This window comes from Orycteropus afer, unplaced genomic scaffold (assembly GCF_000298275.1).
Source record: "Orycteropus afer afer isolate SDZICR_OR568_19922 unplaced genomic scaffold, OryAfe1.0 scaffold00182, whole genome shotgun sequence".
Classification (NCBI taxonomy): Eukaryota; Metazoa; Chordata; class Mammalia; order Tubulidentata; family Orycteropodidae; genus Orycteropus; species Orycteropus afer.
Genome location: NW_006921769.1, coordinates 1245085 through 1250691, shown reverse-complemented (window position 1 = coordinate 1250691; position 5607 = coordinate 1245085). Strand labels below are relative to the sequence as shown.

The window sequence follows — 5607 nt, the reverse complement described above, 5'->3', positions numbered from 1 at the left end:
TGGGTGGTGCCTGGCTACCATTACTCAACATTTTGATAAAAATTCTGTAGAAAAATGCTGATCTGAAAGGGGGAAATGCAGATCAGAATTAAAATACTCATGGAATCCAGACTTTCTGGAACCATGGAGGGTGGATAAACTCCCAAAACTATCATGCAAAGATGATATTTAAAATTTAAACCAAAAATATCCCAACATCTTCTGAAAAACCAAATAGTAATATAGCTAAACTTATAAAGAATTTCTACCTTAAGTATTGTGCTTTTTTTAAGATCTATCTATATGGGATCAAATTGATAACACCAACTCGAAATATTAGATAAGAAAATCAGGGGACAATGAGTTTATGTTAATGGGGGAGAAACAACTCATAAAAGGAGGTGAAAATGGTTGCATAACCATTTTGTAATGAATGTCACTGAATTATACACATAAAAATTGTTGAACTGGTGTATATTCTTAACAACAGTATATATATATATATAAGATATCTCTTGGAGGCTAAGAGAGGTGGTGAGAAGCTGATCTTCCTCTATTACTTTGCCCTGTGGATGAACCAAAGTGAAGACAGCTTCCAGGGTACAGACAACACAAAAGTGGGAGCTGGTAAAATGAATGATGAGGATGGGAGTTTGATGACACAGACCACTGAATTCCTTTGATCAGAGGACACGTTATGAACCCTTTCTGGAATATGTCTACATGTTATGTACACAAAGATATGATAGTGAAGATGAGATGTTAACAGGGGACATGGAAACCAATCCTCCATACACTGAGCCAAAGAAACATCTGCCTTCTATTCCCCAAAATGCTTTGTCTATAACTAAGCCTACATTTCCTGTCCTAGCAGTACAGTCAACAAATGTCACACATGCCTCTCTCATGGACCCTTCTACCTAGAATACTCTGTTATTGCAGAATTTACCCTGGCTGAGAAGCAGAAGTTACCAGGTATCTACGTGCAGCCATCTTATCACTCTGCATTACTCATATCACATGGACTTTATCAAGATGGCATATTTAAATTACCAATTTACATCCCTGATACTACCCCTATGGAGACTGTCCATACTTGGTGTCTGATATTCCTTTCCTTCACCCTGGTGATCCCATCTCAAGTGAACTGGGTGTGAAAAGATCATTTGTAAAATGCAGGTGAAGCCATAATAATATTTGGCAAATATCAATGTATGTAAGGAGAACTGTCTACAAAATTGATACAGCAAGCCCCTTGGGTGGCTTCTAGTAAGTTGGAGGAATAGGTGGACAAGGTACATTTACCCTCTTCAACAAAGAAAAAACAATGATACAGATGTGGAAGATAATGCTGGAAGCTTGAGCTTTGAAAGATACAGAAGTGGATTAAACACTAACTAGTAGAAGAACCCGAATGAAAACAGTGAGTAAGGAGACAAATGGAGCTGTGGACTATCAGCTGTCCTGATGGCACAGGCAGCCTGAATATTTCCAAGTGGTGTTAGTACCTGAGATTTAACCTAAAAATCAGCCCTGCTTACCAAGGGCTGCATGGACTACTGCACAGGTAGCTGACAACTGAAAAAGGAAATAGCAAAGAAGAAGATAAACTGAGCTGAGACTTTCGGATGTGCAGAGGGCACAGCCATTTTGAATGTTTACAAGTGGTGGCAATTTTGGATATTTAAAGCGACAACATTCTCGTTCAGATTCCAGCAACTTAAGAATAGGCTCTGCTTGCCAAAGACAGCACGGACATACAGGAGGCTGACAACGAGAAAAGAGGCAGGTGGTGAGTGCATCAGTGCTGTCAACTAGTAAATCTCTATTCACTAGTACCCTAGTACCCATAGTACCCTAGCACAGTACCCTGCTTACCCAGATACATCCAAAGAAAACTAAAATCTTTGGCATCTCACTCCAACATATAATCACCAATTAAATATAAACACAAAAATGTCACAATTTCTTGGAGACAACAGAGCATCACAGTCCACAAAGGAGCAAGATAAAGCAGTAGAAACAAGGGACCAAGATGCAGACCCAGAACATATCCCTGAGGAAGCAGCACTGGAACTCCCTAATAAGGAATTGAAAAGAATTATATTTAGGTACCTTCAAAGGACTGAAAGAAGACCAAGGAAAACACTGACAAAATTGAAGAAAACAGAGAGAAAAACAGGAGACAAAACAAGAACAAAATGACAAATAAATGTAAAATTAGAAATGATACAAAATTTACAGATATAATTCCAGAAGATTAATACTAAATTCTCAGAAATAGATAACACACTGAATGGGCAAAGGAGTAGAATCAAATCAATGGAAGAAAGAACTAGTGAGACTGAAGACAAATACCTTAATACTTCTTTGGAAAGGGATCAGTCAGAAAAAAGATCAAAACAAAATGAAGAAAACCTAAGATTCATGTAGGATACTGTCAAAAGGAATAACCTACATGTAATCAGAATCCCAGAACAGGAATAGAAAAATAAAACCACTGAGAAAATTGTCAAAGATTTGTTGGAAGAGAATTTCCCTGGTATGATGAAAGATGAGAATATACCTATTCAAGAAGTACAATGAAGCCCAAACAAGACAGACCCCAAAAGAAAATCACCAAGACATATCATCATCAAACTCACGAAAACCAAAGACAAAGACAGAATCCTGAAAGCAGCATGGGAAAAATGAAAAGTTACCTACAAAGGGCAACCAACAAGACTAAGTTCTGATTTCTTGGCAGAAACCATGCAGGCAAGAAGGCAATAGGATGGTACATATAAAACCCTGAGAGAAAAAAATTTCCAACTAAGAATTATGTACCTGGCAAAATTGTCCCCCAAGTATGATGGTTAAATTAAGACATTTCCAGATAAGAAGAAATTAAAGGAATTATTAAAACCAGATGTTCTGGCTACCTAGTGCTGCTCTGACAAGAATATACCACAAATGTAATGGCCTTAACAAACAGTTTATTCTCTTATAGTTCGGGAGGCTAGATGTCCAAGTTCAGAGGGCCAGGTTCTAGGGGCTGGGTGAAAGCCCCTCAGCCTTGGCCTTTAGCTCTGCCTCCAGCTCCTGGTCTCCTGAAGCTAGAGTCTTTTCTTCACTCAGACAGCTGTTGGGTGCTGAGGATGCCAACCCCAAGGGTGACAAGTAAAAAGGCACAGTCCTGATGTTACCAAACCACACAGCAGGTCATTAATTCAAGTCCATTGTAAGTCCCAAAGTCAGCAGAGCATGGCAGGCTGCTGAACAATGACATGGCTACATGCAGAGTCCAAGAATGTCATAAGCTAGAGACCATTCCCAAACCTGCTGCTTATATATGGGAAGCAGATCACATACCCAAAGCAGCTACTCAACTGCTTGTGTTAGATCCCAGTATGGAGCTGATTGCCAGTCTCATCATGGGGAATAACTACCACCAGCTGCCCAGCCACTCAACCAGGCACAGCCAAGTTGACACACAAACATAACCACCACACCAGACCAACCTTACAAGAGATGTTAAAGGGAGTTCTTAGGACAGAGAACTAATAATAGCAAACAACAACTGACTATTAACACACATGATGACATAACCCAGAAACCAACCCAGTTATGTAAGTATCCAAAGTAAATAAGCCTACAAGATTATAAACTGGGAACCAGAGACATCAATTGGCAAACGAGGACAACTACAAACCAAAAAGAGGGAAAAAATCTTGTAGTTACAGAACTTCTAAATGGTGCAGAAGTCAAAGGAACTGTAAAATAGAATGGATTGTTCTAAATTTGGGAAGAAAATTATAAATTACAGGGTAACCTCAAAGAAAAATTATAAACCTCCACATCAAAATAAAAAATAGTACAAATAAATATTTAGCAAATACTAAAACAATAGCAAGGAGCTCTGGTAGCATAGTGCCTAAGGCACTTGATTGCTCACCAGAAGGCTGGAGGTTCAAACCCACCAGCCACTCCTTGGAAGGAAAGTTGGGCAATCCTACTTCCGTAGTGATACTGCCTCGGAAACCCAAGGAGGGGTTGCTATGAGTCAGGGCCGACTCGACGGCAAACAACAACAACAACAACAAAAACCAATAGCAATGAAGGAAGCAATAACACAATTCATAAACAAAATGAACTCAGCACAGAAAATTGTATGGAACAAAGAAATCAATAACACCACAAAAAAATCATATAACAAAATGACAGCAACAAATTCATAGTTGTCAATAATTACACTGAATGTCAATGGATTAAATGCCCCACTCAAGAGACGGTGAGTTGCAGACTGGATAAGAAAACAAAACCCATCAATGTGCTGTCTACAATAGACACACCTTAAAAAGAAAGACACAAATAGGCTAAAAATCAAAGGTTGGAAAAAGATATATCACACAAATGGCAATCATAAAAGAGCAGGAGTAGTAATATTAATTTCTGATAAAATTGACTTTAAGACAAAAATCACCAAAAGAGACAAGGAAGGATATTGTATAATGATTAAATGACTGATTGAACAAGAGGACATAACCATAATAAACATCTATGCACTCAATTAAAGGCCCCAAAATACATATATCAGACTTTAACAGAATTGAAAAACAAATAGATGACTCCACAGTCATAGTAGGAAACTTTAAGACGCCACTCTTAATCAAAGATAGAACCACTGGAAAGAAATTCAACAAAGACACAGAAGAACTACACAATACAATACACCAACTTGACCTTATAGACATCTAAACAGCACTTAACCCAACAACAGCATAATATATATTCTTTTCCAGTGCACATGGAACATTCTCCAGTATAGAACATATGTTAGGCCACAGAGCAAGCTTTAATAAATTTAAAAACATTGAAATACTGCAAAGCATCTTCTCAGATCACAATGGCATAAAATTTGAAATCAATAATAGCAAGATCAACAGAAAAAGAGCAAGCACATGGCAACTGAATAACACCCTTCGTGAAAATGACTGGGTAATAGAAGAAATTAAAAATGAAATTAAAAAATTCCTTGAATCAAACAAGAATGAAAACACAACATACCAAAATCTTTGGAATGCAGCAAAAGCAGTGATCAGAGGCCAATTTATAGCATACACCAAAAAAGACAAAAGAGTCAAAATCAATACCTTAACCCAACATATCCAAAAATTAGAAAAGGAACAGCAAAAAAAAAAAAAAAAAAGCCTACAGTCATCAGAAGAAAAGAAATAATAACGATTTGAGCAGTGTGTTAGTCTGGCTTCTCTAAACAAGCAAAACCAGTAAAGCTTAAATATATATACAGAGAGAGAGAAAAAAATTGATCTTAGGAAAATTGCTCACATACTTATAGAATTGACAAGTACCAAGTTCCTTGATCAAACATGAAAGTGGAAGCTTTTCCTGCCTTACACAGCTGCAGGGACTGACAAGCTCAAGGATGGCAGGCAGTACACCAGTTGTTGACTCTCTCTGGCAGATGAGGAATCAAAGACCACCAGGCTGAATGGTGGATTGTTCACTCATGGACAGTTGTAGGCAGAACAATAGTCTCCAGATACACAGAATAATCTCTCATTTTCCAAGGATGTCCATCTATATTGGAAGGAGGCCACACCTCTAGGGAAACTCCCTTTCAATGGA

At 38.0% G+C, this 5607-nt stretch overlaps 1 pseudogene; it reads left to right on the top strand.

The window, feature by feature from the left end:
* The first annotated feature begins 676 nt into the window (after nt 1–676).
* The window catches only part of LOC103202468, a 12408-nt pseudogene continuing 7477 nt past the window's right edge, over nt 677–5607 (top strand).